Below are 13,760 nucleotides of genomic sequence, written 5' to 3' on the forward strand. Positions count from 1 at the left end.
ATCGCTAACTCATGCAATGCACATGAAAGTTTTTAGTAACTATAAGATTTTAGCAAATCAAATGCTTTAAAATTTGAAAATCTTAAAGAGCTTACATTAGCACTCATCAATTTGTCTACAAAACCAATGCTAAATAGATCTACAAATTGCATTCTCATATCCTATGTCATTTGCATGGTGACAGGATTCTTCCCATTACAGTTTGCATCCTTCCATCCTTCAAAAGCTTTAAGAAGTGCTATGTGGTCACTACATAAGAATGTGTATAAGGTTATACAAAATTCTGTCATTATAATCAACATCCTGAAGCTAATATCCAATCCAAAAATGTGTAATCAATGTTACATATTAGAGTATTGTAGAGGGTAGAGAGTAGAGCAAGCATTTTCTTATGACCATGCCCATATGGCTTAGAGTTCTTACCATTATTCTAAGGAACCCAACAATATCAATAACCCAAAAAGTATTATTCTAATACATTTACTTTAGGACACATAAATTCAAGCAATCAATATCAAGCAAATCTATCTAAAAATTACAATTTCAGACACAATCACACAATCCTTAAGTTGATCCTTTGCATTCAAGTTTCAATCTTCCACTTACGTTTAGCTAGATCCTAGATTAATGATCTTCTCAGAAATTGAATCTGATTGGTGGCAGAGTTTATGGTTGGTTTAGAATAGAGAACAAAGATCATGCCATTTTCAAACATGAATTTTTATTTATTTATTATTTAATCAAAGAAGAAGAAGAAGAAGAAGAAATATATCATCATGATGCTATTCGACACAATGTCGAACTATAAATCTACACAAAACAATCACATTTTGAATCAATCATTAATGGCCATATGTCTCCAATTTGTGTCACTAACAATAGAGCAGAAAGATATACAGAACAACAAATCTAATGTTGACAAATAAGTTGTGTGTTTCACATATCTCTTCAATTAAGAATTTTAAGTTTTTCATTTGCTAGAATAGCTTAAAAAGAATAATTGTTGGAGTTTCACTACAATTTCTACTATAAAACAAAACAACAGCTATAGCGCAACTGAGAACATAAAATTTCTTCCTACATATTACAATTAGAGACAGACCAAAAGGAAAAAGACATGAACTTGTACAGAAGAGGCTGAAGGTTTGAAAGAAAAAAAAAAGGGGATTGAGTGGAGACAAAGAAGGCTGATGTTTTAGGTGCTCAAATAATTATTCAATCAATCAAATGATTAAGCTAAGCTAAATCAGATGTGCTAAAAAACCTAGATAGCAAAATAAAGCAAAACCTGTAGGATTGTTGTTAGATTTTGAGGGTTGGGAGACTCTTCGATACTATCTCCACTTTCTTACAAAGCCTGCAAAATTTGATTTTCTATGAGCGTTTCCCTAACTTCAACCAAAAAAAAAAAAGAGAGAAAAAAGGGTTAGGAATTGAAATTCCTAAATTGACAAAAAAACCTAATTAAAGACTAAATCCTCTTATTGACAGAAAACCTAATTAAAGACAATAGGAAAAGAGATTAGTCATATATTAATTGAGAAATACTGACAGAGAGTGGCTTGATATGGAGGCCGGGTCAGAGATTGAAAATGTTGGCACCCATGGTCTTGCCCTTGCAAGCTTTCTGTGAAATAGCTTGGGTTTAAGTTTGAGAGAGTGTAGACGTTTTGCATTTGGTGAGTAATGTCGAAAGGAGAGCTGCTAGGTTTGGTTTTATCAAAAGGAGCCGTTTTGCCCTTGCACTATTACTTTAGTATTTTGTTTTAGTTTCAGAATTGGGGACATTTTCAGGCTTTAGTTTTTTTTTTTTTTTTTTTTAATTGAAAATTTTGGGTAGTTTCAGTTTTATAGAAATAGTTTTTTTCTTTTCGATTTTGTAGAAATAATTTTTTTTCCTTTTTAATAATGTTGATGTGTAAAAATGTGAGAGCCCTAAAAAAAGTCAAATATTGATCAGAGGCTTCAATTTTCATCGTATATATAGATATAGATTAGTAGACAAGCGTGTAAATCTCAAATTGTGATAAATGGAAAATTATGACACTAAACTAAAAGAACATATAAGCAAATATTCTTCTTTAACTCATCTTCTTCTTCCTTTTTCTTCTTTTTTTTTTTTTTTATAATTTCCTTTATCTTATATTCAATTACCCTTTTAAAATATTTGCTTTCGTTTCTTATATCAAATGTCTCTCAAATCATCAAAAATGTATTTGTGATAATGAGATGTTACTGTCATAGCCAATCAGCTATGCTTTTGACATCATGCTTCCATGAAATCAAGAAGGGCAAAAGATAGCTGCGATGATGTTTCAAGCCACTAGCTCCACCCGTTTCTTCAATATCTCACCAACATCCAATTAACACCTATATGGTGAAATCCTAACTCCACATGATTTGTTTGGTATTTATTTCTCTTCGTTGATGTCAAATTGTTCTTTCTTTTTTCTTTTTCTTTTTTGTATTCACTAATTTCGCATTTACTTTTTTAAGAAAAATATGACAAATGAGATCTTTCTTTTGGTTCCTTTCATTTTTACTTCTTCTTTTTGGCTTATGTTAATGGCTATCTAGAAATTTCTTTAGATTCTTTTTCTTTTTTCCTTTTTTACTTCTTTTTCTTTAGAATGATGCTGTTTCAAAGTGTCTCACAAGATTAACACAAAGATTTTGTTTAAATTCTTCATTTGCATTCTAGGTGCCGAAGTTATTGAATCTTAATTTTTTTTTTTTTTAATAATATATGCCCACTGCATTGAATATATGCCTATTGAAACCATTAGGAAATCCTTAAAAAAAAAAAAAAAAAGCCTTTAAAAGTGTGCATCGAGTATGTGAAACATAGAGCCTCATGCACCTGTGGAGTGCATGCGATGAGACTAGTATATCATCTATAAATACCATATAACCGAAGACTTTGATTTTTTGTTAACCACATGAGAAGTTGATAGATAAGCTTTGGTGCTCGTACAAATTTCCACATCACCACTATTTTCTTTTTCTTTTCATTCTCTTTTTTAAGCAAACCTTTGATTGTCATCCCGTTTCTCTCTTCAACTGCCTCTCATAGACCTTACCTTTCTCTCAAGTTCAAAAAGTAAACTGATGAATGAAATTGATCTACAGGATGATCCTTATATTCGCCAATCTGCCTCTATCTATCTCTCTCTAGACCTAGGAAAGAAGCCCTAAACACATTGTAGCATCATTCAATTAGAGGCTTCAAGATTTAAGCATACCACATACGCATAGTAGGTATTTTGCAATCCATCTACTTAATTATCAGATCCTCAAAAAAAGGAAATAAAGTAAGACTGGAAATTAGATAGGTATTTTGCAATTCATCTTCGGCTTTGGCTTCTTTCTTGTGTGAGTTTTCTTAACTATTATCTTGATTAAAAAAAAAAAACCTAGAATGGAGTAAACTATAGGACTGCTAGTAGCAGTGGCACTATTGCTTTTCTCTAATTTTTTAAAGGCAGACCTGTAATCAAATAGTCAGACCCGGTCCCCAAGTCCATTGGATTTCTCTCTTATTATTTTGTAATATACTTCTTTACCTGGCTTTGTTTTGCAATCCTTTTTGACTGCTCTTTGCACTTGCAGGCCTCAAACTTTGAAGGTCAGAATCTCACTTTTCTCTTTCTTTTCACTCAGGAGAATATTCTGTGGAGAACATATTTTGACTCTATTGGGTTTCCTATTCATTGTCTTTTTTTAGATTTAATGTCTAATGTTTTGGTCATGAAGGTTGTCTGTAGCCTTTCAGGTGTGTGTCTATATTATATATATATTGGAATGCTTTTCAAAGTATATACTTAGTAATGCGGTGCCAGTGTTTATCTTTTTTTGATGAACAGATGACAGTGTTTATCTTCTTGTTAATGATTAATTGTCAACACGTTAAAGAGTCAATCATGAAGGTTTCAGTTGCAATAGTGAAACTTAAGATGTTATTTAAAATTTTTTCTTTTACATAAATTATGAACTTGAAGCATGCATGAGAATGATTCTTATTGCCAATCTGTAATGGTAGTGAGCCAATATGCCTTCTATTATTAAGGAACAAAGTGTGTGTATATATATATATATATTTTCTTTTTTTTATATATATATATAACAACAATGTGTTTTGTTAAGTGGCAATGTAAGATGAAGTTTGTACTTTTGACCAAACTTCTATTATTATTTTTATTGAAATGTATAATTTTTATTAAACTATCCCATGCATCTGAAGGTAATATGTAAGAACCTTTTCAAAGTCAATCATCACAACTTTACATATTATAAAATTCAACATACATAATCACCTTTCATTTATTCAAATTCCTTCAAATTTTCACTTTTCATTCAAAATAATTTTTTTTTTTTTTTCCACAAATGAACGATCTTGAAAGTTCAATCCCTAATTCAATCACAAAGAAACAACTTGCAACTAATAGCAAAGAGGAAACAAAAAACTCCAAAACTAGATTTTTTTTTTCCTTTTGTTTATTTTAATGATACATTTTTATGTGATTTTTGTTTCTCCATAAACCCGAGTGGTTTTGTTTGACTGAAAGATTTATTCAATTTGTTTAAATTGTAAAATCTGACAGTACATTGTTCTTTTTACCAAGTTGATTGCTTTATAGATTTTGGTGGATATTTTATTAATTCTTTAGAAGAGAATGATGGGTAGCAAAAGCTTATAATTAAAAAGAGGGGTTCACACTTCACACGTTGAAGAAGCTACAATACCATGTAATATGTTTTTAGTAAACTTTGGTACTTGGCTCTGTTATAATTTGATGGTGTGCATGGTATTCTGTTTTTATTTCATTTGTGTTATATTGATCTTGGACTTTCAACTTTCAAGTGGGGAGGAGATGAAGCTACCCAAGGAATTAGATAGCATCTTTCTCAAATTATAAAGGAATTTGTCCCACTTTATTGCTTCTTTTGGTACTATTTATCTATAGTTGTATGGCTTATTGTAATTTTTTAAAGTATATGATCGTACTTAACCTCTATGATAAGAGAGTGTACGTTTTTAGACCCCTTAAAAACACAATAAGATTAACCTAGGTAATTAGCCAAGTGATTACTTAGTCAAATTAACAAATCTAGGTTAACACAAATATATCATATCAATGTAAAGTATGGAAAATAAAGAACACAAAGATATAATGACCCAGGAAACCAAACAGGTAAAAATCTAAGGAGGATTTAACCTAGCTATTCTTAAGGTATACCTGAATCCACTATGAAAGAATTGAAGTTTACATAATAGTAACTTAGACCACTAACATCCTATTACTACCTCAACTAGGAAACTTACTTCCACGACCATGTGACAGCTCCAAGTCCACGGACTACTTCTTTCTTGGATTCCTAGCAATTACAAGCACACGTTTTTGTATCTTTAAGATCTTAATGCAGCAACTAAATCGATCACCAAGTTCTTGACATAATCTTGAATCTTAAAAACCCTAAATATGTGTGAAAGTAAACACCTCTTGATCTCACAAAAGATTCACACACATAGCATGACGAGCATCTCCAAAACGTGGCTAGGGTTTTTCCTTTTATACGTAAGCCAAAACATAAAACCTTACAGGTCAAATGGGTTTGGGCTGAGTTGGAAATTTCTGCAAAAAAACAATTTGCACGACTTTCGATCGATCGAGAATTAGACTCGATCGATCGAGCCAGACAAAATTGCACAATAAATTCTGCGGTAACTCGATTCCAAATTTACATAAAAAGCAAATACTTTGAGCAAGTCTAAACAAGACTTGAACATTTTGATCATGGTTTGCCAACATTACAAATTGAACTTCTAATACATTTAAACCTAAAGTCTTAGAACCCAACAAACTCCCCCTTTGGCAATCCGTGACAAAACATAAACGAAACAAAATTGCTTAAAGTTTACATAAAAACAACTTGTGGGGCTAGAGAATTTGTGACCCCGGCCCACTTTACATTAAGGCCTAAGGCCCACGCCGAGGAGAGACGTTGCCGAGGACATGCAGCGAAAGTACAAATGGCCTAGAAATGCAACCGAGGACGATCCTATCCTCGGCATCCCAAAACCTAGAAGGGAAGAACGGCACGCCATCAAAGGCAGCCCCCAAAGCGCTCCCATAAGAAAGGAAGAGTACAGTAGGACTTGCACGGGGGTACAGTGTGGGAGCAGTTCAAGGAAAAGCTGTCACCTCCGCATTGAATGCGCCAACAAATGTCCTGGCCACATTAATGGGAAAAGACCCCTGAATAGTGTGGCTTCGATTATTGTAACTAACAGAAAGTGGGGGAAGGCGGCTGATGGGACAAGCACTCGAGTAGTTACCTACCTGATCAACAGATGGAAGGTCAAGATCAACTGAGAAAGGCTATATAATGTAAGAATTCATCCATGAAAAGGAAGGAAAAAAAAAAGGAAAAAAAAAGAGCAAGAGGTATCGTCTCTAGGACCATTGGAACCTAGCGTAAAAGGAATAATAAGAGCATTGAGCTCCATCGGACGAGGTCCAATGGCCAGAGCCATGCAGGCCGTGCCAAGGAGAAAGTCTTCTTGGATAAGTTCGGTTCACCTCTGTGCAGTCATCTTGAACACCACGACTAACGACTGTCCATTCACCAAGACCTAGCCTTTTAGCCCACTCTCTACAAATTTATTGTTTGGGCCTTTAACATGCGAACCCAATTCGAATTTGGGTTTGTTACAAATTGAGTCCTTACACAGCCCATTACAAAAATATAGCCCAACACAAAAAAATCCAACCTAACTACTATCTATCAGTTGCAAGTGTAGATAGCAGTACGACTGAATCAACCTGTATATTTCCTGAAACACTCAACAAACACATAAACGCATGTGTGGAAAAATACAAGCAAAACAAAAATAACTTCTTGATTTCACATTGATGAACACAAGGAAATTAGTAGGCTGAATGTCTCGGGCGCTGATGATCTCAGTGTGACTTGGAATGTCCTGAAAAGATAAACACAAAACCAGAGGAGACTAAGGAAGACCGGCTAAGAATCATCCAATGGTAAAGTCGGTATTTTTGGAATTCCAATTTGTGTGGAAGTGTCTGAATGCCTCACCCTTTTGTAGAAGAGTCCTTATATAGTGCTTAACTGAGGCAGTTATTTCTCCTACCATTATGGAGTTCGGAAGACTCGAAGGTAACTTCCATAATCGTCATGGAAGTTACATTATTTGGCCTCTGTTTTCCACAACCGTTTACTGGGGGAACGGTTTTGTAGCCTGATAGGAAAGTAGAGGTCGCTTTGAGTTTGTATCCAAGGAACATGTTCAGGACACAAGGTGCTCATCCAACCTACTTCACGGATGGATGAGCTTATCCTTGGACGAACATGCCCTAAGTCACTTAACTCTTCCTTAGGACGAGCCATATGGACGAGTTTCAGGAGTTGGTCTATTTCATAACACCATCAGTTGCCCCCTTGCCCACATGGATCATCTAAGGGAATGTGTAGCTTGGCATCATTTCCCTGGACATATGTATTTAAAGTCTACAGTTAGATGTGCCACGTGTCATAATTTTATTGGTGACTAGTCTTGTTGATTTATTTTTTCGAGGGGTAAGCCACGTGTCATATCCTGGTTGGTTGTGTCGTTTTGAATACCCAGGTCAAATGTCTATAAATAGTGAAATTCCTCCTCTACCCTTTACATTTATGAAATTTCCCTTAGTCTAGAGCCTCGTCTAGAAGTCTCTCTAAGTCCATAGTTCTCTCTCGTCATGAGCTAGGTATTCTCTTCCTTCTCATCTTTAGGTTTTTAGTTTCCAAAAAATGTCTGAAACTATCATTTCTTCGCCTAGCAATAGTACAGAGAAAGCTATAGACGAGTATTATGCTACAACCAGTGATAGTGGTTCTTGTAATAGTAGCCATAGTAGTGAGGAGAGTTCTACGTATGAGGGGTATACCTCTGGTGTCCCTAGGCTTCCTTTAGAAGTTATCCAAGAACAACTTAGGAAAGCCTCTAGTTCCCAAGCTGGCACCTCGTCCAGTGTCCCTCCGTCTAGTCCTTTGGACGAAGAGGAGACCTTCTATAGTTGTGCGGTAGGTATTCATTCCAAAACGAGTGAGCAATGGTTTAACAATCTTAGGACATGGTACCAGATCTCGGATGAGCTTAATCTTAGGTTGCCCGTTCGTGGAGAATGATGCTGCAATTCCCGATTTAGGGTAGGCATATATGAGGCTCATTTCTTGGGGGGTTTTAGGTTGCCTTTGAACGCATATGCTAGAGAGTTACTGGTTAGGTTAGGTTTAGGTATATGTCAATTCAACCCTAATGCATGGAGATTAGTTATCTCTATGCAAATTTTGTGGAGGGAAGTATTTGGAGGGGACCGTCCTCTTACTGTGGACAAGTTCCTCTTGTGTTACATACCTCCAGAGATAAATCAATCCATTGGCTTTTACCAATTCATAGCTAGGGGTAAAGATTGTAGATTAATCAAGTCCCTGGCCTCGTCTGACAAGAATTGGAAGACAGAGTTTATCTTTGTCTCTGGTTTTTAGGCAGGGAACCCTGTGGACGTTGGCAAGGACCCTTTTGCCCCTTATTCTGGAGACTTAAGGATCCTCGTCCTGAAAGTACGTCCCTCACCTTTTTAACCTTTCTCTTTCTTTTATCTTATTTTTTATTTATTTTTAACATTTGTTTATTATTTGCTTTACAGGTGTTAAATGTCCTTCCTTAAGTAAATTTCACCGTGACCACATCCATAGGGCTCATCTCTACGTTGATAGGGATTTTTATTCTTTGGTTACCCTACGACGTCTTGCCAAGTGGGGACTTGGTCCTGAACCATCAGACGAGGCTATTGCCCACAAGGTCACAGTGCGAAGAAGTAAGTTTCCATCTAATGGTCATTTTGAACATCCTGTCATACTTCCTGATCTATTTATAATTCGTCACTTATTGTTATTGTTTTTTGCTTTAGGAATGTCAACAATGAAAGAAAATAAAGAGAAAGAAATTACAGGTGAGGAGAGTCATCCTGAGGCTCAGTCTCAAGCTCGTCCGTTGGCTAGGGACAAAAGGAGGTCTTTATCTAAAAACCTTGATTTGGGAAATCTCCCCAACCGACGAGGCAAAAAGGCTAATCACAAGTCGTCCCAAACAGTCAAGCCCAACCTTCCTGTGTCTCAACTGTTCATGAAAATATATGACGTGGACTCGTCCACTCCAATTGAAACCACTTCGTCTAAGACTCCTCCGCCTAAGACGACTGTCCCATCCACATCCCAACTTCCACAACGGCTCCCTTCAAACCTTATTGAAAATGAAGACCTGGCTTGGGAACGTTTTTAGAAATCTATTTCAGATGAGGACATTAACACTTGCTATGACATGTCTCTAAAGGATTTTGAACATTCTGGTGTTCATGATCTTTTTAAGGTATGTAATCGTTTTTTTTTTTTTTTTTTTTTTTTTTTTTTTAAGGCTATGTCAAAATTTATTGCAGCATCTAGGCTGGCCACAGGATTAGACAAGACGAGGATCTTGTTAGAGATGAGGATTCAGGAGGTGAAGGAAGAATCAAAGAAGTGGGTTGAGGTAGTTGCCAAGGCTAAGTAGAAGGCAACGGAGCTAAAAAACTTGATTGAGGAGTTGAAAACTGATGTGGTGGAAAAAGATACTCGTCTTGATCATCTATAGAAAAAGAACAACGAGTTGAGTACTCTTCCTTCCAAGGCAAAGGAAGATGCAGTGACTAAATTCAAGGCGTCCAAGCAATACACTAATCTTTTGGACACCAATTATGCAGCAGGCTTTGAGGATTTTAGAATGGATGCTATGGAAAATTTCCCTAAAATGGACTTTAGTTCCATTAAGCTTAACTTGGCTGCTGCTACCAGTCCTCTTCTTCAAACTAGCTCTGAGGATCTCAATGTGGAAGACGATGCTACCACTCAGCCACCTCAAGATGACCCTAATGCTAATGCCCCTTCTTCTTAAAGACGAGACCTTTACATTTAGGTTATCTTTAGTATTTCTTTTTTCTTTTTTTGTTTAATCCATTGTTTTGGATCTTTTTATTGTAATCCAAGTATATTTTATCTCGTCCATGCTTTTAGGATGGGCTTCTAAACGATTGCCCTTTGGGCTTTTATTTTAGCAAGGGTTTTTCGGACTTTATGAATGTTTGTTTCCTTTTTATCATTGTGTGGACAAAATTTTTTTTTTTTAACATTGGTTTCACTCTTGACTCGTCCATGATAGAAGTCGTATTCATTCATCCTTTTGAATTTTGTGAGTTATTTTACAAGTGTAGCTTGTCTTTGGGAATGGCAACACTTTTTTCTTTAGCTTTATTCATCTTTAGACTTGGTAGTTGGTTTACATTCCATCCATAAGCCTAACTTTTTGCTCGTCCAAACAATTGGATTGTTATAGTTGGTGTTCTACTTGACATGAAATATTCATGTATGCATTTCCTCGTCCATAGGTAGGACTATTGTACTAAGGGCCTTACTTTGTCCATTATCTGGACGAATATGCCTTGTTTTTCCTTGCTTTACCCTTGGGGAAGCTTATAGACGTTACATCTTCGCGTCCAGAGATTTTACTCATCTTGGGCTTTTAGCCTTTTTGTCGATTATTTTGAATAAAAAAAATATAAATACTAAAAATTCACACAACATTATGTATATAGCATAAACATTGTTCATAGGTGAGGCATGTGCTTAGAAGTTAATGCCATTAGGGAATTTAATAAATACAAACTCCATAATCTCGTCCATAGCTCACGACACACAACTTTAAAGACTAATATAGTTTTAGGAAATCAACACATGCACAAAGCTTATATTTAAACAGACTTCGAAACAAACTTTTAGCTGCTCGTCCAGGCTGGGACTTTACTGGTAATACTTTCTCAAGTGTTCAACATGCTAAGGGTGCTCCAACTTCCTCCCGTCCAAAGTTTCCAAGTAGTAGGATCCTTGTCTTTTGCAATTGATAACTTTGTAGGGTCCCTCCCAATTAGGTCTCAGTTTCCCATGAGCTGGGTTCTTGGTTGCCAAAGAAACCGTTTTTAGGACGAGGACTCCTATGTTGAACCGCCTTGGCTTTACCATTGCATCATACTTCCTAGCCATGAGATTTTTGTACCTTGCCGTCCTATGTTCTGCATTCGTCCTTACCTCATCTATTAGATCGAGGTTTAAACGGAGTTACTCCTCGTTATCCTTATCCTGATACATTGTCACCTTGTGGTTGGCCATGTGCACTTCTGCAAGTATGACTGCTTCGCTTTCATAGGCTAGCTTGAAAGGAGTTTCCCTTGTAAGGGTTCTCACCGTCATCCTGTATGCCCATAGAACACTTGGTAGCTCATCTAGTCATACTCCCTTTGCCCCCTCAAGCCGAGTCTTGATGATTTTCAACAAGGATCGGTTTGCAACTTCGGCCTGACCATTTTCTTGGGGGTGGGCGGGCAAGGAATAATGATTTTGAATTCTGAAGTATTCACAGAAGTCCCTAAAAAGTGCATTGTCAAATTGTCGTCCGTTGTTGGACACTAATACTCTGGGTACTCCAAACCTGCACACAATGTTCTTCCAGATGAAGTTCTTGACATTTTGTTGTGTGATACTTGCTAAGGGTTTTGCTTTTACCCACTTGGTGAAATAATCAATACCCACCATCAGAAATTTCATCTGCCTCGTCCCAAGTGAAAAGGGACCCAAGATGTCTAATCCATATTGTGCAAAAGGCCATGGGGCCATCATCAGGTTGAGATATTCTGATGGTTGTCTGGGGACGTTACTAAACCGTTGGCATTGATCGCAGACCTTGACATATGCCTTGGCATCAGCTTGCATATTGGGCTAGTAGTAGCCTGCGCGGACGACTTTGTGGACAAGTGATCTAGCTCTTGAGTGGTTGCCACATGTTCCTTCATGAACCTCCCTCAATACATAATTGGCCTCGTCTGGAGCTAAACACCTCAGATAAGGTTGTGAAAAACCCCTTTTGTATAGTACCTCCTCCATAAGGACGTTTCTGGCTGATCTGACTCTAAGCTTCCTGGCTTTGTCTTTTCCTTTTGGAAGCTTTCCATCCTTCAAGTATGATACTATTGGAATCATCCAATTTTCTTCACCTTCTATCTAATGTACCTCTAGAAAGTCTATGCTAGGCAGGTATTGAATTTCATCAAACTTGTCCATTACTTCGCTCGCTGAGGCTTCCTTTGCTAAAGTATCTGCTTCCATGTTTTTTTCTCTCAGGATCTGAACGAAATCAGCTTCCTTAAACTTCTTTACAAGGCGTACCACCTTATTAAGGTACTTCTTCATTCGTTTTTATTTGGCTTCACATGTCTCAGTTACTTGGCCTAAGATTAACTGAAAGTCTCCCAGGACGAGTATCGATTCTGCTTCCACAGATTTAGCTAACTCCAGCCCTTTAAGAAGGGCTTCATACTCAACTTCATTGTTGGTTGTTTGATACTACAGACGAACCTTGTGCTTCAATTTATCTCCCTCCAAGGATAGTAAAACAACTCCTATTCCTCTTACATGCCATGTAGATGATCCATCCACATGGACGATCCATTTCTTACTATTCTCCACCTCGCTTAAGTCATCATAACTCGGAGTGAACTCTACAATGAAGTCTGTCAGGGCTTGAGCTTTTATTGCATTTCTGGGTTGGTACCTAATGTCAAATTCGCTGAGCTCGATAGCCCATTAGATCAATCGTCCTGCAACTTCCAACTTGTTCCTTGCCTTCTTAAGTGGATAAACCGTCATGACATTGATGACATGAGCTTGGAAGTAATGTCTCAACTTCCTGGAGGCTGTTATTAGTGCAAAAGCCAATTTCTCTATCAATGGATACCGTCCTTCTGCTCCTTTGAGCGCTTTGCTTGTGTAGTAGACTGGCTTTTGCACCCTTCCTTCTTCTCTGATTAATGCTAAACTTACAGCATGTGGAATCACTACTAAGTACAAGTACAATTCCTCTCCTAGCACGAATGGACTTAGTAAAGGAGTCGTAGTGAGGTAGATTTTCAAGTCTTGAAAGGCTTTTTAACACTCATCCATCCATTCAAATGCCTTTCTAAGTACCTTAAAAAATGGCAAACATTTATCAGTAGTTTTAGAGACAAACTTGTTGAGAGTAGTAACTCGTCCGGTAAGAGACTGGATTTCTTTGATATTTCGTGGAGGCTCCATGTTCAGTATCGCCTGGATCTTGTCTAGATTTGCTTCAATCCCTCTATGTGAAACCATAAACCACAGGAATTTTCCTGATGACACTCCAAAAGCACACTTGCTGGGGTTCAACCTCATGTTGTACTGCCTAAGTGTGTCAAATGTTTCATGCAAGTCGTCCAGATGCTTTCCCTCGTCCTGACTTTTCACCAGCATGTCATCTATGTAGACTTCTACATTCCGCCCAATCTGTGGACGAAACATGTGGCTAACCAACCTCTGATATGTTGCCCCAACGTTCTTCAAACCGAAGGACATCACCTTATAACAAAATAAGCCTTGACTTGTGACAAAGGATGTCTTCTCTTGGTCTACATCATCCATCTTTATCTGATTGTATCCGGAGAAAGCATCCATAAAGTTAAGCAGCTTGTGACCCGCAGTGGAATCTACCAATTGGTTGATTCGTGGCAACGGGTAACTGTCCTTGGGGTAAGCCTTATTTAGATCGGTGAAGTCTACACACATTCTCCACTTACCGTTTGCCTTCTTGACCATTA

The sequence above is a fragment of the Quercus lobata genome, chromosome 5 (assembly GCF_001633185.2).
Source record: "Quercus lobata isolate SW786 chromosome 5, ValleyOak3.0 Primary Assembly, whole genome shotgun sequence".
Classification (NCBI taxonomy): domain Eukaryota; kingdom Viridiplantae; phylum Streptophyta; class Magnoliopsida; order Fagales; family Fagaceae; genus Quercus; species Quercus lobata.